The sequence below is a fragment of the Peromyscus maniculatus genome, chromosome 8 (assembly GCF_049852395.1).
Source record: "Peromyscus maniculatus bairdii isolate BWxNUB_F1_BW_parent chromosome 8, HU_Pman_BW_mat_3.1, whole genome shotgun sequence".
Classification (NCBI taxonomy): domain Eukaryota; kingdom Metazoa; phylum Chordata; class Mammalia; order Rodentia; family Cricetidae; genus Peromyscus; species Peromyscus maniculatus.
Genome location: NC_134859.1, coordinates 6,450,036 through 6,471,621, shown reverse-complemented (window position 1 = coordinate 6,471,621; position 21,586 = coordinate 6,450,036). Strand labels below are relative to the sequence as shown.

The 21,586-nt window shown below is 45.0% G+C and overlaps 2 long non-coding RNA genes across 2 annotated transcripts; one reads left to right on the top strand and one right to left on the bottom strand.

Annotated features, from left to right (window-relative positions):
* Window positions 1-6,855: 6,855 nt before the first annotated feature.
* LOC143274528 (uncharacterized) lies at window positions 6,856-9,548 on the bottom strand. Its single transcript, XR_013053163.1, has 2 exons — window positions 9,078-9,548; window positions 6,856-7,904 (listed from the first exon to the last, which is right to left on the bottom strand). It is a non-coding gene; the product is annotated as an uncharacterized LOC143274528 (long non-coding RNA).
* Window positions 6,886-20,931, top strand: LOC143274527 (uncharacterized). The gene is made up of 3 exons (XR_013053162.1): window positions 6,886-7,453; window positions 7,549-7,748; window positions 20,776-20,931. It is a non-coding gene; the product is annotated as an uncharacterized LOC143274527 (long non-coding RNA).
* Window positions 20,932-21,586: the final 655 nt, after the last annotated feature.

The window sequence follows — 21,586 nt, the reverse complement described above, 5'->3', positions numbered from 1 at the left end:
GATGCTCACAGAAGTAGGAGGAGTTATATGTCATTCCCAGCAGTGGAAGGTAAGTGTGTGGCTTCCACAGCACCACATCCCATGCAGCAGTGTAGCTTCTGTGCCTGTCATTCTAACTTGATAGGGATTTCCTATTGCCTAGTGTAGTAGGTACATATGAAGCTGCTTTCCAATTCAGAGCCAGAGAGTCATGCTCAATTAGTGATGTCTGCCCAGGCATAGGAGTGGATAGTATTAGTGAATTTCTCACTTGGAACAGACTGAATTCCAATACAAATCAGAAGACTCTTCTTAGGACTTAGAAGCATTTACAACACCAATAGTGCTTGCTTTTGAAACAGTAGTAAAATTATTTTTAATTGGAACATATATGGCAGATTAGGCAAAATACAAAATTCATTATAACTTCTGGTGGGCAAAGTAAGACAGGAATCACCATAAAAAAACACTGAGTGGGACATGTACTGAAGAGGAAGAGGGGAGACTGGGGGCATGCTCTGAGTGACTTTTATCCACTGGCCATGGCGCTCTCTCTGCTGAGTGGGCCTCACAATGCCACTCATAATGTGACCTTTTCAGTGACTTCTGTCTGAGATTTTCTTTCTGTGACATCCTGGCTTCATCCAAGAGCAATGGCAGGTTCTGATTGTTGGAGGTTGTATTTTTTTAACTTTCTGCAGATGGAGAGGGAGGCAGGGAGCCCAGGTCATGGTAAAGGTGCTCATCAGCCTGTGAGGAATGCTAAACACAAACTATAAATAATGTAGCTGCTTCTGTCCTTGAGTTGGGAGTTTGTATAGACTACAATGAATCCCAGAACTTAGGCTCAGTGCAGTGAGGTGATTCAGATTCACATTTCCAGCTCATCCCAAACTTCGTAGCCTTGATTTCAAGATGCCCTGAAGAACGCCTTTTTGTCTCTAGAGACATAGTGAAGTTCTGAAGTTCTGTTTCAAAGGAAACTCATTTTCAATTTGCTTTAATTAACAATGTGTCTAAGCATTTAGGTGAAGTCATGTGGAATGATCTGTCATGAAATCATATGGGGAAAATTCTGTTCCTATGTAATTAATAATTACAGGATTAAATGGTTTGATGATACAGTCCACACCTAGACTTTTTTTTTTTTGGTTTTTCGAGACAGGGTTTCTCTGTGTAGCTTTGCGCCTTTCCTGGAGCTCACTTGGTAGCCCAGGCTGGCCTCGAACTCACAGAGATCCGCCTGGCTCTGCCTCCCGAGTGCTGGGATTAAAGGCGTGCGCCACCAACGCCCGGCTCACACCTAGACTTTTATAGTGAGAAGTGTTTTCAGTGGGTAAGGGGGTGGGGAGAGAAAAGACAACATGCTTTCCAAAAAGATGGTCTGCAAACTCAGCTCCATCCAGAGCAGCCACAGAAAAGGGTGGAAAATAGACCTCTTTGGAATGATACTGGAACTCAGGTAAATAATAAAGACAGGTTGAGCCAAGGAGGATTGATGAGAAAGAATGCCAAGATTGATTGGCAATGTCTGCTGTGGACAAAGGAAGAGAGGGACTAGTGTTCACATAGCTGCTATCTGTTCTCCAACAACACAGTTGTCTAGACAAACAGGGCAGGCAGAACAAACAAAAACTGTCCCCAAAGTAAGAAGTAACTGGATAAGGTCCATCCTTACCGGCCATTATGGGAGGCAAACTTTTGATTTAGACTTCGGCGGACTCGCACAAAAACTAGTCTTTCCACCCTCCCCACCAATATTTTCTAGGAGGATGAGCCAAAAGCATTAGGAGTGAATGCAAATGAGGCTTTCAGGCAGAGGAGGGACAAGGGGGAGCTGTAATGGAACTGCTTAGTGGAGCCACATCCAGAACGGTGATGTGACCTTCCTTGGACCTCCAGAGAAGAGCAAGAGTTTGTTTGACTTTGGGTGCAGATCCAAATGCTGACTATATATTACCTAAGGAACCTTGGATGGGACTTTTGAACCTTCTGGGTCTTGCCACGTGTCAATTGAAGAGTAAAAAATATGTTTAACTTGGAAGCTCTTGCTCACAGGGGATATCATGTTCCCTGGTCAGAACCACCTGTGGAACGACCAGCACAGCACTGGGAACACAGTGTGTGCTTGAGTGTGCCTTTGAGAACGGGCAAGTCCCTGGAGGATCCCACTGCCGCGGTGTATGCATGCCCTCCCTTTTGTTCCTCTCCTTAAGTACTTGGACCTTTCTTTCCAGAGGTCACGCTTTCTAGAATGTCTGCAGGAAAAAGAATGACGGCTGTAGATTCTGATGGTTCTGGGCACTTCTGAATTCTGTGAAACTGAAAAACTGCTGCTTAAAGCAGTGTGGCAGGGTAGGAATGTAACTCAGTGAGAGTGAGTCCCTGGGTTCAAGCCCAATACTGAAAACCAAACCAAACAAATCAGTATGCTGGTTTAAGCTCATCTCTGAGGAAATGCTTTGGACAAGATGTCTAAATTACTGAGTTTTCTTCTTTGTGAATGTTCTAGACACTGGAGATTTTCTTGGTGTGTGATTGTTTGTGTGCATGTGGGTGCATGGGGAGGCCAAAGGACACCTTTGCATGTCATTCCTCAGGTGCCACCCATTTTGTTTTCTTGAAACAGGGTATTTCAGTGGTCTGGAACTTGCGGAGTAAGCTAGAGTGGTGAGAGAGACCCATGGGACCTTGTCTCCTCCCCCAGCCCTGGCATCACAATGTGCACCCCCATGCTTGCTTTAAACACATGACAGCTGCATAGTTTCTGAGGATCGAATTCAGGTCTTCATGCTTACAAGGCCAGTGTTTTTCCAGCTGAGCTATCTATCTCCTGCCCTGGATATCGGGGTTGTGTCTTTCTGATTTCTTGCATTTGGAAGAAGGAGACGAAGCCTCTGCCTGGTCAGGACCTCATGAGGCTGCAGGGTGGGAGTGTCATATGTCCTCTGGTCTTTCTCTTTTAGGATCTAAGCTCTGTACCTCAGTTTTGGAGTTTTCATGCCCTGCATCGATTGCTTATGCAACCAAGGAAAGTGAGGTTTCCATCAGAAACACAAAAAGCATCATGCAAGAAGGATCTGGGGTGTGGGTAGGACAATTGTTTTCTTCCCAAGTGGCTCCATTAGCAGAGAGAAAAGTTGAGGGGTCAGGACCTACAGTTGTGATTGCCATAAGGTGAGTTACACCATTAGCAGTGAATGGATAGAGCTCGATGTTTCCTTTGTGTGTGTGTACATGTGTCTGTTTCTTTGTGTCCAGGTGCATGTGTGCATAGATGGGAATGCACTTGTGTGTACATGTGTGTAGAGGACAACTGTCATTCTTCAGATACCATCCAGTTTGTTTTTTTGAGACAGTCTCCCATTGATTTGGGACTTGTCAAGTAGGCTAGGATAGCAGGCCAGGAAGCCCCAGGATCCACGTCTCCACATCCTGAGTGCTGGGGCACAAGCATGCACCACTATGCTTGGCTTGATTATAATTGTAATTATTATTATTATTTTGTGTGTGTGGTTGTGTTTTCGAGTATTGAACTCAAGTCCTCACTGCATGGTAAGCGCTTTACCAGCTAGCTGTCTGCCGCTGAGGCTTCCTTTTGTCTTTCCTGTGTTGGATTCTGCTTGCACTTGCTTGAGCTTCTGAGATAGGAATACATCTGAAGAGACTTTCAGCTTCCGGGACCAGCCTGTCATCACTCCATCCTTGGCCCTCCGTGCAGCCACCAGGTCCACTGTGTCTTTCTCCTTGTGGAATTTGAACCATGACCATTTTTTTTTTCTTACTTTTTCCTGCCTAGGTACTAAGAGAGTTTAAGGGGAGGTCCAGCTGCTGCCTCCTGCTTCTCTTGTAAATGGAGAATGCTGCACGTCCAAGTTCACTCTAGGCTTCTTTGAGAACTCTTAGTTGGGCGTGCTTGAGTGCCTGGCCCACAGGGAAGAAAGGCTTTGCCCTCTGGGCCTCTGTGAGGTAAAGATACAGAGCCCTGGTGCTTCCTCAAGGTAATCAAGGGAGACACACACAGAGTGCTCTGTTTTCTGGATGAAGCCTCCACTTTCTTCCCCCTCTGGGGAAATTAGCTTGCTGGCTCGGATGGAGGAAAAATAAACAAGCCCAACCTGAAATATGCATTAGAGTTTAGCTATTTTGGGAGGTTTCCAGATTGAAAATGGCTGAGGGCAGACCAGTTTTCATCTGTCCTGAATTAACTTCCTGAGGTTTCACTAAAGGAAGTGAGGGGTCTGGACATGTCAGACCACTTAGCTAGGGTTGCTACTGATTTGCAGAGTTGGGAAAAAGAATTATGGCAGCAAAGAGCCCATTCCTCTCAGAGTTTGTCTCAGAGAGGGGTCAGGAGGAAGCTGAGCCAGTGGGTTCTTGAGTTTGGAGAACAATGGGGTTCTGGGGCTCCCCACTGTGACATTGATTGTGTTTTCTCTGAGTGGCTGAGTTGGAACTTGGAGTCTGCTGAGAGAAGAGGCTGGGACCTGCTTAAGGGGAGCAGAGTTTCTTTTGGAGACAATGAAAATGTCTTAGAACTACACAGTAATACGTGAAATACCACGCAGTGGTTGGTTTTAAAGTGGCCACTAGTTAATGTTAATGAGGAGAAGGAAGAAAGAAAGGAAAGGAGCTGGTCAGCTATGTGTGGCATCGGTGCCATCCCAACCTGGCTGCATATTCACATCAACAGGAGCTTGCAGTTCTGATCTCACTGGCGTCTTTAAAAAACGCTACAGATTCTAACTGCAGCAAGGTGGGAGACTCAGTTCCTACCGGATGGGCATTCCCCGTTTAGCATGGGTTCAAACCATCCATTCCTCTCCCCACAATGTTTCAGTCTTTGCTAGTCATGGGGACAAAAAAGGCTTTGTGTGTGTGTGTGTGTGTGTGTGTGTGTGTGTGTGTGTGTGTGTGTGTGTGTGACAGAATCTCACTTTGTAACCCAAACTGGCCTGGGACTTGTGATCCTCCTGTCTCCTTCTCCAGAGTGCTGCGTGTTGCCCAAAGTGGGCCCCCAAATGTCAATGCCACAGACAGTGTTGCAAATGACACCCTGGGCTCAGCTCTGGCTGGACTCTGACTAGGTAAGCAGAAGGATCCTAATGTCAGCATTCCTCAGGAGCTCATGAATTGGGCTTGTGTTTGTCAGGAAGAGCTGCTACCTACCTTATCTGCTTTGACAGGCAATGGGGCATCTAGTTCCCCATTAACACATACCTGCAACACCTAGCTCCCAGGCTCTTCCCTACCTGGGAGAATTCATCCTCTCTACCAGGACTCTAAATTCCCAGGCTATCCCCACCTACCTGTTCCCTCCCTCCGCTCCCACTGCTGCAAACACCCCTTTAACACTGGTGAGGCTTCCCTGCCTTTTGCTGTTCTCTGTGCACCCCCCCCCCCACACTCCTTGCACCCAGGGATAGCCTCAGCAGGTTAAATAAACCTTTCTCTCCACTTACAGAGCGGCCTAGTTCCGTGGTTTCAGTGCGCCCTCACTTATATCTGGTATGGAAAGTTATTAAATCTGAATCAATTCTGCGGTTCAAGCTGCATGTGATCTGTCCTAACCTGGCCTTCTGCACATGATCCGTCTGTCCTAACCTGGCCTTCTGGAAGACGGTTCTAAATGAACCCCGAACCTTCTCTGCATGCTGGGTCCTTTGACACAACCTCATGCTTCCCTGGTGCTCCTCTGCGAAGACCCCTCATCGTAGCTCTTCCTCTTCCTCAGTAACACTAAACTCCAAGTCCTGTAACCCCCAGACTGTTTCCTCTCCCTCACCCTTCTCTACTCTCTGGAGACGCCAGGTCACACACTCTTCAGTAACAGTTCCCAGTCCTGCCCTTCATCAGCTCACACTAAAGTCTGATTTCAGGAACCTTTTCCTGGAGTCACTTCAAGCCCCCCCCCCCCCCCCCCCCCCCCCGATGTATAGACAAATTCACTCATGGTCTGAGTTCCTTATTCTGTTACTTTTCTCATCCTATACACCGAGGGGGAGTTCTACATTCTCCTTCAAATCATGCAGAGGAACCAATGGGCTGTGGCTCTCCTGGCCATGATTGGGATCACTGTGTCAACCTCGGTGGCTGCGGGGGTGGGGGGGGGGGTGGGGGGGGGGTGGGGGGGGGGGTGTTGGCCACAGGCAGATTGGGTCACAGTCTGTTTTGTCTCAGCAGGTATTTACCCAGCTTAGCTGAGGCATCCAGGAATCAACTTCAGCCTTGCAATTACCCTAAATCAGCTCACTTCACCATACCCTCCTTACACTGGATTGCTGGGCTGTGCTACCTCACCCAGCTAAGGCTCTTTATTTTATTTTTTTTAAAGATGTCAGTGTCATGGGCTGTGGGGCAGGTAACTGGTGGGACAGGTAACTTTTGAAGTGGAATGGAAGGGAAGGAGGTTTTTTTGTTTTTTTTTTTTTAAATGAATCCTGCCCTAGCTTGGGTTCTCTCAGTTTCAGGGAGGTGTGTCTCCCATGAACTTTCAGTCTCTGTGTATTTAAAACTTAAAGTTACACGCACAGCGTCAACATTTAAAGGCTTTTGCACTTACAGGGATTCAGTTCAACTCACACATTTCCACGGAGTCTCTGCTGTGCAGCAGCTGCTTCGCTGGCTGCTGCTAACAGAGGAGCGAGCAAGGTGAATCCCGACTAAGTGCTGGAGCTCCCGGGCAACTGACGGGCTGCAGAGGAAGAAACGCCTTTCTGCCCAAAGCTGCGGACCACGACCACTACGCTTGCTTCCTCAGGCCATCCCTTGACGGAGGTCACCTCATTCTGAGATAATAACTTTTTATCTTTTATTAATTTTTTTTGTGTTTACAGCAAAGAATTCAAGTCTTTTTCTTCTCTCCCCCCCCCCCCGCCCGCCCCCATCCCTGCTGCGTTCCAGGAACTCAGGCAGGAGTAGAGACCTCTTTCCCTTTTCCTTCCTTTCCTTGAAATTAGCCAACCTCAAAGACTGAGGTCTGACTCCAGCCAATGAGAAAGGACACAGTCACCACCTGAGTCACAAAACCATTGCACTTCCTGTGCCTGTGTGTGCTCCCCTGCGCACACCCTCTTGGTGAGGAACAGAGTTTTACCTTGTCCAAACATTTCAGCCGAAGTGCTGCTCTCCTTCTTGGGACCCTGGACTTTTTTCTAGCATCGCGGAGGGAAGATGTGTTGTGTTTCCTGAAGATGGGTTTGCAGGCAGGTGTGAACCACCCTACATGGGTGCTGGAAACTGAACCTGGGTCCTCTGTAAGAGCAGCAAGCACTCGTAACTGCCGAGCCATCTCTCCAGCCCCAACAATCACTTGTAAAGAAGTGAGTGGTTAATGTGTAACTTGAGTTTCATCATGATCCCCCTTTGCCATGGATGTGTCAGATCCACAGGTCAGGGAATGAGCAGGCAGACAATGTCAGTGTTCCATGACAAGGCACACTGGGGGACCACGACGATGGACTAGCCCCAGCAGGTGAGGGGCCCAGTTTGCGTTGGAAAAGCGGTTGCCATGCTTAGTTGAATCTGCAAGGTCCTCACAGGCTCAAGCTGTGAACTCTTGTTTTCCAGATGGTGGAACTTTCAGGAGGTGAGTCCTCGCTGGAGGAAGTTCCTATCGCAAGTTCTTATCGCGTATTCTGCTTCCTGGTCTGTTATGATGTGAAGAGTCACCGCCTGGTCCTCCTCCTGCTGCCAGTGAGCTGAGCTGCTCTGCATGGCCAAGACATTCTGGTCATGATGGGATGAACCCTTCTGAATCCATCAGCCAAGTAAGTCCTTCCTCCTTTGAGTCATTCTGTCAACTGTTTCATCACAGTGGTGTAAAGGGAACCAAGTTGTAAGATACATTTCCGGAGTCATACCGCCCGGCTTTGAGACTGGGATTGTGACTTTGGACAAACACCTCCGAGCCTTGGTTTCTTTACCTGTAGATAGATAGAGGAAAGGCAAGACGCACCTCTCAAAAGTCATGGTGAGGATTAGAAAAGATAATGCTTGTAGAACTTTGGCAGATAGTAAAGCCGCAAATGTCAGTTACCATTTGGAAGCTAAAAATGGCTTTGCATTATGGCATGAATGTTTTCTAAATTTGAAAAGAACTCCTGATTCCATTTATTCAAGGAACATTGTATCCCACCCCCGACCCTGTATTTGTGTGAGCGCAAGTATGTGTCATGGTTTTCCAGAGTTGAGTGGCCATCAAGATGTGTGGGAGAAAATCTTGCCTGCTCAGCAGGCCATGACAGGATGTGAAGTGATGCCTAGGACAAGCTTGCTACAGGCTTACATAAAGGACTCGAAGCCCCAAAGTGTGTGATGCTACAGCGTAATAGAAAGGCTCCTCCTCCTCTCCGCCTTGGGCGGCTCACTCAGCGCCATTAAGACTGACCTGGAGAAGAAGACCCACACACCCACCTGGGACTCTCCACCCTGGGTGGTGAGGAGAAAACACAGGCCACCCAGCACTTTGTGGTGCTAGGCAGTTGGGCACTATTATGGTGGGCAAATATATGGTGGGGGTATGGAAGAGAGAGAGACACAGAATGGTTCTTGTCCTGTGGAGGGAGAGAGGCAGATCTGAAGAGGTGAAGGTGGTGAGGAGCAGGCTGAGGTGAGTGGCCTGCTTGCCCCCTGGGGCTGTAGTGATGTCTGGCTTGGGCTGCTGCCAAGGGCCATGTCTGGGCCTGTGGCCTGGCAGTAGCTGTGGTCTGGGTTGATGCCTGTGACTCCTGTTACCATCAAAGACAGAGAGGCTAGGGATGCACAGAGTTGGCCTTGCCCCTCATTGGCTGTAACATTAGGGAGGACTGGCCCCACCCCTCACTGGCTGCAGCCTTTGGGCGAGTGGGTTCTGCATCTCACCTGGACAGCACAGTGGAGCTGATCCAGAGGTGAGCCAGCTGGAGAATGTGAGCATGGAAGATCTGGCCCCACCCCTCATCTGCGATAAGGTGGTATGGGCGAGGGAGAGATGCCCTCCCCCTTACCCTCACCACCTGTGGCAGGTGGGAGAGCTGGCCCTGAGGTCATGAGAACGGGGTAGTTGGCCTGGTCCCTCACCACCTGCAGCACTCAGGGGAGCAGGCCCTGCACCTTACCTGGGCAGCACAGCAGAGTTGACCCTGTGGGCAGGGCCTCACATGAGCTGGTCCTGAGGGTGTGGGTGTGGGAGAGCTGGCCCCATTACTTGCCTGTCATGTGGTGGTGTGGGCAGGGGAGAGATGCCACCCCCTTGCTTTTTACCCCTCCCTGCCTGTGTCAGGGGGGAGAGCTGGATCCTGGGTCATGAGAGTGAAAGATCTGGCCCTGCCACTCCCTTAGGCAGCACAGTAGAGCTGACCCTGCCAGTGGGGGTGCGGATGAGCCTGGGGTCACGAGAGTGGGAGAACTGGCCCTGCACCACTGTCTGCCATGTGGTGTTGAGGGAGAGGGAAAGATGTCCTCCCTGTCTTGCTCTTCTTCACCTGTGGCAAGTGGGAGAGCTGACCCTGTCCCTCACCAGCTGCAGCACTTGGAAAAGTGGCCCCTGCACCTTGCCTGGGCATCATAGTAGAGCTGACCCTGTTGACAAAGGGATGGGGGTGGGGTGGGGACAGCCTGCCCTAGAACGTGAGCATGAGAGATCTGGCTCCATCCTTCATCTGCCATAAGGTGGTGTAGATGAGTCACAGAAGTTCCTCAGTCCCTGCCCCTAGCTACCTGTGTCTGGGGGGAGAGCTGTTCCTGAGGTCATAAGAGAGAGAGCAGGCCATGCCTCTCACCAGCTGCAGTACTCAGCAGAGTGCCTTTAAACCTCACCTAGGCAATGCAGTAGAACTGGCCCTGGTAGAGTAGGTGTGGGTGAGCCTCCCTGGAGAGCATGAGGGAAGGAGAACTGGCCCTAGCTGCTTACTGCCTAGGGTGAGCTAGCCAGGTGGTGCTGGAGAGCTTTCCCTGGTAGTGAGGATGAAGGAAAGCTGGCTGGCTAATCAACCCAGCAACCATCCAGGCCCAGAACCATGGCTATGAGTCCACCCCATCTATGATCTGCTGGAGCACATGAAGGGGCCGAACCTGCAGATCCAAAGCTTTAGGATCTCCATGACAGGACAGCAACAGGAAATCCAATAGGAGTCTCAGTGAGGGCCCAGTGTCCACAGTGTAGCAGAAGCCAGAGGCCTCGAACCAGACCAATGACTCATTCAGTGAACACTTGCTAGTAAAGATGTGTGGACTAAAGGGTACACTGTGTGACTCACTGCGTCACACTACAGCTTCCATGATGAGATTTTTCTTTTTTTTCTTTTAAATATTATTTTATTTTATCTTGGTGGGGAGGTTGCAAGGGTAGAGGGTGGATATAAAGGGATGGGGAGATGAGTGGGATCATGATGCATGACGTGAAATCCATAAAGAATTAATAAAAAGTTAAATTAGAAAAAAAGAAAGGCTCCTCCTCTCCCCCTCCTCTTCCTCATCTTTTATTTTATGGAAAATAGATGTTTTCCACACGTATAATGTATCCTGACTACAGTGACCCCTCTGTTTACTGCTCCCAGGTCTTCCTCACCTCCCCTCATGTCTGGATTCACCTCCTTTCTGTCTCATTAGAAAACAAACAGGCTTCCAAGGCATAATAATAAAATATCGTAAGACAAAATAAAAACAAACACATCAGAATAGGACAGAACAGACAGAATGAAAAATGAAAACTGCTCAAGAAAGGGGACAAGAGAAAGAAACAGATCAGAGAGACCCTCTTGTTCATACACTCAGGAATCCCATAAAAATACAAAACTGAAGCTGTAGTGTACATGCAAAGAACCTGTAGGATGAAATAAGAGGGGAAAAGTTTAAAAAAAAAGAAATAAAAAATAAAAAAGGAAAAAAGATAAAACTAAAAAACCTAACAGAAAGAAAAAGAAAAAGCCCTCAGGTGACATTATGCGATAAGGAACTTTCAAAAATGCCACTGAGTTCCTTTTCTGTTGGCTGTTTACTGGTGGGGTGGGACGTAACTGTAAGAGTAGTCTCTTTATTGTGACTCCTTTGGGGAAACTTAATTTGTCATCTGCGAGTGGTTATCAATTGGAGATAGCTTCTGGGTGAGGAAAGGGGGCATGTGTCTACTCCGGTTTCACCTCTAGGACCTCATCTGGTGCATACCCATGCAGGCCTCATGCATCCATCCTGTTAGGTTTAGAAGGCCTTGGTCATCCACCCTCTCTGGCTCTTACACTCTTTCTGCCTCCTCTTCCTCAGGGGAAGGATTTGATGGAGACATCCTATTTAGAGATGAGTGTCCCAAAGTCTCTCACTCTCTGCACATTGTCTGGCTGTGGGTCTCTATATTTGTTCCAATATGCTGCAGAGGGAGTTTCTCTGATGATGGCTGAGCAAGGCACTGATCTATGAGTAGAGCATAATATCATTAGAAATAATTTTATTGCTACATTTCTTTAGCAGAACAGTAGTATTTGGTTTTACTCTTGTGTGGTGGTATTGTGTTCCCCAAAATATTGTGTACCTTAAACTTATCTGGGATCAGAGAACAGAAAAGCCACTAGATACTTAAGATAGGCAGTGATAGCACATACCTTTAATCCTACCATTCCAGAGGCAGAAATCCATGTGTTCAAGGATACAGCCAAGCATGGTGATTCATGCCTTTAATCTCAGAAAGCGAGCCTTTAATCCTAGGGAGTGGTGGTAGAAAGTAGAAAGGTATATAAGGCATGAGGATCAGAAACTAGAAGCATTTGGCTGGTTAAGCATTTGGCTGGTTAAGCTTTTGGGCTTCTAGCAGCATAGTTCAGCTGAGAGCCATTCTGGATGAGTACTCAGAGGCTTCCAGTCTGAGGAAACAAGACCAGCTGAGAAGTTGGCCAAAACTGTTAAGATTCCTGCTACACTCTTGGTCCCTGGGGATATTTAGTCTCAGGTTCTTGGTCATCTAAGCAAGTGTCAGGTATGGACACGACCTTGTGGGCCTTAAATCAAATCAGCTATTGGTTGGTTACTCCTACCTGCTTTGTGCTGACATTATGCTAGCATATCTTGCAGGCAGGACACCATTGTAGACTGAAGGGTTTGTAGTCGGGGTGGTGTTTACAGTTTTCCTTTGCTAGTATACAGAATACCTTCCAGTAACAAGAACACATGCTAATAAGGTGAAGGCCCTATGTAGACACCAGTTCAACTTCTCTGTGTTCGTGTCAATGAGTTGTGTAGGTGTTGTCTTCAGCAATAGGGCCTTGCCGTCAGTTTGTGGAGAGCAACCTATAGTCTTGGCAACAGCCTAGGCTGTTAGAGGGTTCCTATGGGATGCCTTTGGCCAACAGCTCAATTAGATGTAACCCATTCCCAATACCAGAGGCTTGATTTGGTGACAAGATCTGTCTATCTGGGGCTCTGTCCTCCCTGTTATTTGTCAATTTCATTTATATCAACTTCACATATGTATACATTTTAGGAAGCTTTTACTGTATTGGGTTTCCACACTACCCTCAAATGTCCCTTAACTTTAGCTGTCTGTCTCCACATTCCCTCTCTCATCTCCCCTTTCTCACCCTGCCCTACTTGACCCTTCCATCCCAGTCCCCTCCCCCAATCCACAACTCTATTCCTTTCCTAGGGATGTCTATTTATCTATCCCCTTATCTAGTTCCTTATTCTGTACTTAACTTCTGTGGATCTACAGATTATAGCTTGTGTATGATTGGCTCAACAGCTAATATCCATACATAGGTGAATATATAACCATGTTTGTTTTTGGGTTACCTCACTCAGGATGATACTTTCTAGTTCCATCCATTTACTTGTGAATTTCATGATTTGATTTTTTTTTAATGTGTAAATGTATCACATTTTCTTTATCCATTCATCTGTTGAGGGATATCTAGTTTGTTTCCAATTTCTGGCTATTGTGAATAGAGCAGCAATGAACATGGTTGGATGAAGCATCCTTTGGATATATGCCTGATAATGGTATAGCTTTATCTTCAGGTAGATCTATTTACAGCTTCCTGAAGAACTACCACCCTGATTTCCATAGTGGCTGTACAGGTTTTCAGCTCCACCAGCAATGGATGAGTGCTCTCTCCTTACTCCACATTATTACAGCATTTGTTTTTATTGACCTTAGCTATTCTGACAGGTGTAAGATAAAATCTCAAAGTAATTTTTATTTGCATTTTCGTGATGACTAAGGATGTTGAATATTATTTAGTATTTCTTAGTCAATTGAGTTTCCTCTTTTGAGAATTCTCTGTTTAGATCTGTTCCCTATTTTAATTGGGTTATTTGTTTTCTTGATAGCCAGTGTTTGAGTTCTCGATATATTTTTGGGTATTAGCTCTGTATCAGTTGTGTAGTTGGTAAAATCTTTTCCCATTCTGTAGGCTGATGCTCTGTTCAAACGATGGTGTCCTTTGCCAGGCAGAAGATTTTCAGTTCCAAGAGGTCCTTTTAGTAATTGTTGGTCTTAGTGCCTACATTATCCATCTTCTGTTCAGAAAGTCTTTTTCTGTGCCAGTGAGGTCAAGGCTGTTCCTCACTTTCTTTTCTATTAAGTTCAGTGTATCTGGTTTTATGTTGAGGTCTTAGATCCATTGGACTTCAGTTTTGTGCAGGGTGGTAAGTATGGATCTATTTGGATTCTTCTACATGCAGACATCCAGTTTGACCAGCATTATTTGTTGAAGATGCTGTCTTTTTTTCCAGTGTGTATTTCTGACTTCTTTATGAAAAAACTCCAGGTGTTCATATTTGTGTGGATTTATGTCTGGGTCTTCAATTCAATTCCATTGATCAACATGTCTGTTTTTGTGCCAACACCATACTGTTTTTATTACTATACCTCTGTAGTATAATTTGAGGCTGGGGATGGTGATACCTCCTGCAGTTCTTTTATTATTCAGGATAGTTTTAGCTATTCTGTTTTTTCCCCATATGAAGCTGAAAATCGTCTTTTCGAGTTCTGTGAATAATTATGTTGGAATTTTTATGGACATTGAGTTGAATCTGTAAATTGCTTTTGATAGCATGACTATTTTTACTACATTAATATACTGATTCATGAGCGTGGGAAGTCTTTCCATCTTCTGATATTTTCTTCAATTTCTTTCTTCAAAGACTTGAAGTTTTTATCATACAAGTCTTTCACTTGCTTGGTTAGAGTTACCCCAAGATATTTTATATTTCTGAGGCTGTTGTGAAAGGTGTTGTTTCCCCTGATTCCCTTCTCAGTTCATTTGTTGTTTGTATATAGGAGCGATACTGATTTTTCCAGTTAATTTTATATCCTGCTACTTTGTTGAAAGTGTTTATCAGCTGTAGGAGTTTCCTGGTGGAATTTTTAGTCATTTATGTATACTATCATATCATCTGCAAACAAAGATACCTTGACTTCTTCCTTTCTAAATCTGTATGCCCTTGATCTTCTTTTTGTTCTAGCTAAGACTTCAAGTACTATATTGAATAGTTATGGAGAGAGTGGACAATCTTGTCTTGTTCTTGATTTTAGTGGAATTGTCTTGAATTTCTCTGCCTTTAAGTTAGTGTTGGCTTTGGGCTTGCTGTAAATTGCCTTTATTATGTTGAGATATGTTCCCCGTATTCCTAATTTTTCAGGACTTTTATCATGAAGGGGTGTTGGATTTTGTCAAAGGCCTTTTCTGCATCTAATGAGATGATCATGTGGTTTTTATCTTTAGTTTGTTTATATGGTATATTATGTTTATTGGTTTACATATATTGAACTATCTCTGAATCTCTTGGATAAAGCCTATTTAATAATGATGGATGATTTTTTTTTTGAGACATGGTCTTTCTGTGTAGTCTTAGTTGTCCTGGAACTCACTCTGTGGACCAGGTTGGCCTCTAACACAGATTTGTTTGCCTCTGCCTCCCTAGTACAGGGATTAAAGATGTGTGCCACCACCACCTGACTTAGTGGATGATCTTTTTGATGTGTTCTTGGATTCAATTTGCAAGTATTTTATTGAGAGTTTTTGCATCTATGTTCATAAGGGAAATTGATCTGTAAGTCTCTTTTTTATGTAGTTTAGGTATCAGGGTAACTGAGGCCTCCTAAAATTAATTGGACAATGATCCTTCTGTTTCTCTTTTGTGAAATAATTTGAGAAGTATTGTCATTAACTCTTCTGTGAAAGTCTGCTAGAATTCTGTGCTAAACCATCTGGACATGAGCTTTTTGGTTGAGAGAATTTTAATTATTGCTTGTATTTCACTAGGGGACACAGGTCTGTTTAAATTGCTTACCTAATTTTAATTTACTTTGGTAGGTGGTATGTATCAAGAAAATTATCCATTTTCTTAGGTTTTCCAATTTGGTGGAAGTACAGTTTATTGAAATACGTCCTTATGATTCTCAGGATTGTATCAGGTTTCTGTTGTTATGTTTCCTTTTGATCTCTAATTTTATTGATTTGTATCTTCTCTCTGCCTTTTAGCTAATTTGGATAAGTGTTTGTCAATCTTACTGATTTTCTCAAAGAACCAACTCTTTCATTGATTTTGTTGTTGTTGTTGCTAATTATCTACTTCAGTCCTGAGTTTGATTATTCCTTGCTGTTTCCTCCTTTTGGCTGTAGTTTCTTCTTTTTGTTTTAGAGCTTTATTGTGTGCTATTAAGTTACTAGTATGAGATCTCACCAATATTTTTATGTAGGAACTTAGTGCGTGAACTTGCCTGGTTGAACAGCCTTTGTGGTGTTCCATATGTTTGGGTATGTTGTATATTCACTTTCATTCAATTCTAGAAAGTCTTTAATTTCTTTCATTTCTGTCTTGACCCATTTTTTTATTCATTAGTGATTGTTCAGTTTCCATGTGTTTGGAAGCTCTCTGCTGTTGTTGAAATCCAGCTTTGATCCTTGGTGGTCAGATAAAATGCGGGGAGTTATTTCAGTTTTCTTGTATCTATTGATACTTGCTTTGTGCCTGAGTATATGGCTAATGTTGGAGAAAGTTCTATAAAGTTCTCAGAAGAAGGTATATTCTTTTGTGTTTGGGTGAAATGTTCTGTAAATACCTATTCGGTCCATTTGATTTCTAATATTAGTTAGCTCCATCATTTCTCTATTTAATTTTTGTCTGGATGACCTGTCTATTGGTAAGAGATTGCATCCAAGTCTCCCACCATCGGTGTCTATGGGTCAATATGTGATTTAAGCTGTAGTTGTGTTTCTTTTACGAACTTGGGTGCTCTTGTGTTTGGTGCATAGATGTTAAGAATTACAATGTCTTTTTGGTGGACTTTTCCTTGATGAGTATGCAATGTCCTTCTCAATCTCTTCTGATTAGTTTTGGTTAGATGTTATGTTGTCAGATATTAAAATATTTACACCAGCCTGCTTCTCAGGACCATTCCCTTGTAATATCTTCTTCCATCTTTTTACCCTGAAGTAATTTGTATTCTTAATGTTGAGGTGTTTTCTTGGATGCTGCAGAAGGATGGATCAAGTTTTCACATCCATTTTGTTAGCTTATGTCTTTTTATTGGGGAATTGAGACCATCAATGTCAAAAGTTATCAATGAGCAGTGTTAATGATTCCTGTTATTTTGTTATTATGGTGTGTTCCCCCTTCTTTTAATTTGCTTGTCTGGGAATATTTATTCCTTTTGTTTTTTTGAGGTGTTGTTAACCCCTTCAGATCGATGTTTCCTTCTAATGCCTTCTGTCGGGTTGGATTTGTAGACAGGTAGTGCTTAAGTTTTGTTTTATCATTTAATATCTTTCCTCCATCTATTGTGATTGACGGTTTTGCTGGCTATAGTAGTCTGGGCTGGCATCTGTGGTCTCTTAGAGTTTGTAGAACATCTGTGTAGACCCTTCTAGCTTTTATGTTACTCAGTATTTTTGTGGCGATACTTTGTGTATGCTCTAACAAATAGAGCTTGTTGAAAGATCAGAGAGACAAAGGAACAAGCCACAGCCATCTCTCACCTCACCAACTCCTCAGCTGAAAAGAACTGAGTTCCTGTCTCTTCCCGTCCTTTTTTTCCCCCCTGGTTTTTGGATACAGGGTTTCTCTGTGTAGCCCTGGCTGTCCTGGAACTCACTCTGAAGACCAGGCTGCCCTGGAACTCACAGAGATTTGCCTACCTCTGCCTCCTGAGTGCTGGGATTAAAGGCATACACCACTGCCACCACCACCACCCAGCCTCTCCTCCCATGCCCAGCCATATCACTTCCTGTCTCAACCTCCCTAGTGCTGGGATTAAAGGTGTGTGGTTCCCAATTACTGGGAAGAAAGGCATGAGATCCCAAATGTTGGGATTAAAGGTGTGTTCCACCACTGCCTGGCCTCTATGGCTAACAAGTGACTGGCTTTTTCCTCTGATCTTCAGGCAAGCATTATTTGTTAGAACATACACAAAGTATCACCACACTTTTTCTCTTATATTTTTAAAATATTCTTTCTTTCTTCTGTTCATCTAGTTTATGATTATTATGTGTCATGGGGAATTTCCAGTCTATTTGGTGTTGTGTATACTTCTTGTACCTTGGTAGACATCTCCTTAGGTTAGGAAATTATTCTTCCATACTTTTGTTGAAAATATTTTCTTTGCCTTTGACCTGGGTTTATTCTCCTTCCTGTATTCCCATTATTCATAGATTTGGTCTTTTCATAGTGTCCCACATTTCCTGGATGTTTTGTGCCTGGAATTTTTTAGATTTAACATTTTTCTGACCAATTTATCTAGTTCTTCTATCTTGTCTTCAGTCCCTGGGACTCTCTCTTCTATCTCTTGTGTTTTATTGTGAGGCTTGCCTCTGAGATTCCTGTTCAAATTCCCAAGGTTGTCTCTTCCACATTTCCCTCAGTTTGGGTTTCCTTTATTGATTCAATTTCTACTTTCAGGTCTTGAACTGTGTTTTTTTCTTTTTCTTTTTGTTTTTTTTTTTTTTTTTTGAGACAGGGTTTTTCTGTGTTGTTTTGGAGCCTCTCCTGGAACTTGCTCTGTAGACCAGGCTGGTCTTGATCTCACAGAGATCTGCCTGCCTCTGCCTCCGAGTGCTGGAATTAAAGGTGTGCGCCACCACTGCCAGGCAAGTCTTGAACTGTTTTATCCATTCCCTCCCACTACTTGCTTGTGCTGTCATAGATTTCTCTAAGGGATTATCTATCTATCTATCTATCTATCTATCTATCTATCTATCTATCTATCTATCTATCTATTCATTCACTCACTCATTCATTCATTAATTCATTAATTCATTTCCTCTTTAGGACCTCCATCCTATTCATAAAGTTCTTGTCTTGTGCTTCAGCTCTGTTGTGGTTCTCAGGGCCTGCTGCAGGAGGGTTGCTGAGCTCTAGTGGAGACATTGTTCTTGCTGTTATTGATTGCTTTTTTTTATGCTAGTGTCTAGGCATCTGAGTTTGGCATGATTGTAATTCTAGGTGCTGATGTCTTGTCTTTGCCTCATGGACTTTTTTTTTCTAGTTTTCAATTGCCCTCTCTGGTTCGTAGAAGGGTGTGGTGGCTGTGTGTTGCCTGGTAGGGAATTCTGGGATCCTGTCAGGTATGTTCATTGTGGGTTCCAGGCACAATGTGCTTCCAGGTATTGAGAGCTGACACTTAGGAATGAAGATGGGCCAGAAGGGAGGACTATGTGGGGTCCACAGGAGGGAGAAAAGCAGGGTGTTCTACCCAGATCTGCTTAATCCCCAGGGAATGGGGGCAGACAAGGAGGAGAGACCTTAGTGGGCTGTCTGCCTCAGAGCTGGGGATGAGAGCGGGGAACTGGATTTGGAGGAGGGGAGGGAGAGAGGTGATCTGAAGTCTGCCTCCGTGCTCTGCTGGTGGACTTGCTTCTCTGGCAGGCTTGGCTGGAGTTGGGGGCTGGGACAATGGGATGAGTGGGGGAGAGGTTGGAGAGATCTGTGTGATCCACTGGAGATGGGGGCAGAGAGGAAGGGAGGGCCACAGCAGGTGGTCTTCTGCAGGGTTAGGAGATTGGTTTGGAGGAGAGGAGGAGAGGTGAAGATCTACAGTTAGCCTTCCTGCTTCACTGGCTGATGTGACCTGCGGGTTCCCAGGGAACTGGCTCTCCTTTCTTGTCTCTCTGTGTGTGGTGCTACTCAGCCTCCCCAAAGCACACATATGGAGGTTAGAGCATACCTTGGGTGTCATCCTCACTGTCCACTTTCTCTGAGACAGGGTCTCAGTGCCATTGTGTATGCCAGGCCAGCTGACTCATAAAGCAGTGGGGGTTTTCCTGTCTGTGGGCCCCATCTTGTCATAAGAGCACTGATTGTGGGTGTGTACTACTGTGCTCAGCTTCACGTGGGTCTGGTGATCCAAATTCTGGTCCTATACTCGTGTAGCAAATGCTTTATCTACTGAGCCAGAACTTTTCTTTTCCAGTGTAACAAAATCAGCCAATGATAAAGAATTTTGGGCAATTTCTAGAATTCCTGGGTTACCAAGGACTCTCTCTGTACTGTTTTCATGGTGTTCCTGTTCTCTGTACAGTCTGCTAAAATCCTCATCCAAGTTGAAATGATCTAGAGATGGAAATGTTAGACATCTGAAGTAACTTTTTTAGCTAGGTCATATGCTATAAGATCTGGTGGGTGTACAACCTCCCTGTACTATGACAAGGCACAACAGAGGCGCCATGACCCTTTGGATGGGGGAGGCATGACAGATGAGAAACCAGGTTTGTGGTTTGAGAAGCAGTTGTCGTGGTTGTGTGGTTTGTCCAGTCTGCAGCTTGTTCTTTCTCCTGAGTCAACTGTTGATGCTGGTTTCTTCGGTGTCCTAGATGGAGTCTGTGCACTCACTGTGGCGGTTAGTGCTCACTGTCAACTAGGATCTATAGTCACCTAGGCTACAGGCCTCTGGGCACGTCTGTGAGGGGTCAGCTTCTGGGTAGGAGGGATGACCTTGACTAGTGAATTGATGTGGAAACACTGTGGGTGGGGCTGTTCCCTGGTCAGGGGACCTGGGACTGTGTGAAATGGAGAAAGTGGCTGAGTACTGGCATGCGTGTATCCGCCTCTGCTTTTCCCCACAGATGCAAGGTGGCCATGTCCCTGTGCTCCTGCCTCTGTGACCTCTCTTTCACGACAGACTGTCATTGGTACTTTGGGTCCCAATACACCCTTCCCCACGTAGGTTGCCCTGCTCAGCGTGTCTTGTGAGAGCAACAGAGCAGTATTGACACGTGTGTGTTTCTCTTCCCAGTGGAAGGTCACGGTGTTTCCCACTCTGTAAATCCCTGCCCATCCGCCTCCAGTGCCCGTGTTAGTTCTGGATCTTAGAGGCTGTTCTATTCTGCTACAAAGAGGAGCACCCCACCTCACGGGTCTATCATCATCCATTTGAGTTCGTAGGTAAAGCCCTCCTTTTCAGCATTATAGGCAGTGTTGCAAATAATCCTTATCATTACAGCATTTCACACAAGTTCAAGTGTGATTGGAGGATAATTTTTTCCAGCGGAATTTCTGGGTCACGTGGTATGTACATTTTTAACTTTAAAAGTTTGTGCCAAATTGCTTTTCAGAGATGTTTATCCATTTATCATCTCACAAGCAATTAGGAGAGGGACTGTTTTCCCACAGTCTTGACGACACAGTTTGTTATCAAACATGCTGATTTTTGCCAGTTAGAAGTTAAAAATAGGCCTCTATAGTTTTGATTTGCGTTTATTTTATAATTAGTGTGGGTGAGCATATTTTTGTGTGTTTAAAAGTCAGTTAGCCTTTCTTTTTCTTCTAGCTGAAAGAAACTTGGTTTACTTTTCTATTAAGTTGTTGGTCTTTCCCCCTTTTTTGAACCAGGAATCTTGTACTGACTAGGTGAGTGCCGTCACTGAGCCACAGCCTCCCAGTGCTCTTGGTGGGTGAGTGCCACGGAGCCACAGCCTCCCAGTGCTCTTGGTGGGTGAGTGCCACGGAGCCACAGCCTCCCAGTGCTCTTGGTGGGTGAGTGCCACCACTGAGCCACAGCCTCCCAGTGCTCTTGGTGGGTGAGTGCTGCCACCACCCAGCCACAGCCTCCCAGTGCTCTTGGTGGGTGAGTGCCACCACTGAGCCACAGCCTCCCAGTGCTCTTGGTGGGTGAGTGCCACAGAGCCACAGCCTCCCAGTGCTCTTGGTGGGTGAGTGCCACGGAGCCACAGCCTCCCAGTGCTCTTGGTGGTTTTACTGATTTACCTTTAGGAAATGACCGTTTCTCCAGACTCACCCAGTTTCTAAGTATCTTTTGAAAACTTGTGCCTTGAGATTAGAGAAATGGCCCTCAAAGAGCATTTGTTACTCTTCTAGAGGACCATAGATCCTTGGCAACTACATAGAAAGTCTGGAAATCACAGTCAGCTACAGCTTCAGGGATCTGACTGCCTCTTCTGGCCCCCATGGGCATCTGTACACATATGCATATACACTTATACAGATACACATAAACAAAAAATAAAATCAAAATCTGAAAACTCCATGTTTCAAAGCCAAAAATTGATTGTTTGTTTAAATATATGTTAAGCGTGGATTGTGATTTAAAATAGCCCTGAATGTTTTTGCTCCTCAAGATTTAATAAAAACCATTTCCACCCTTTCTTTTAGTATTTTAATGGTTCCATTATTTTATGTTTAG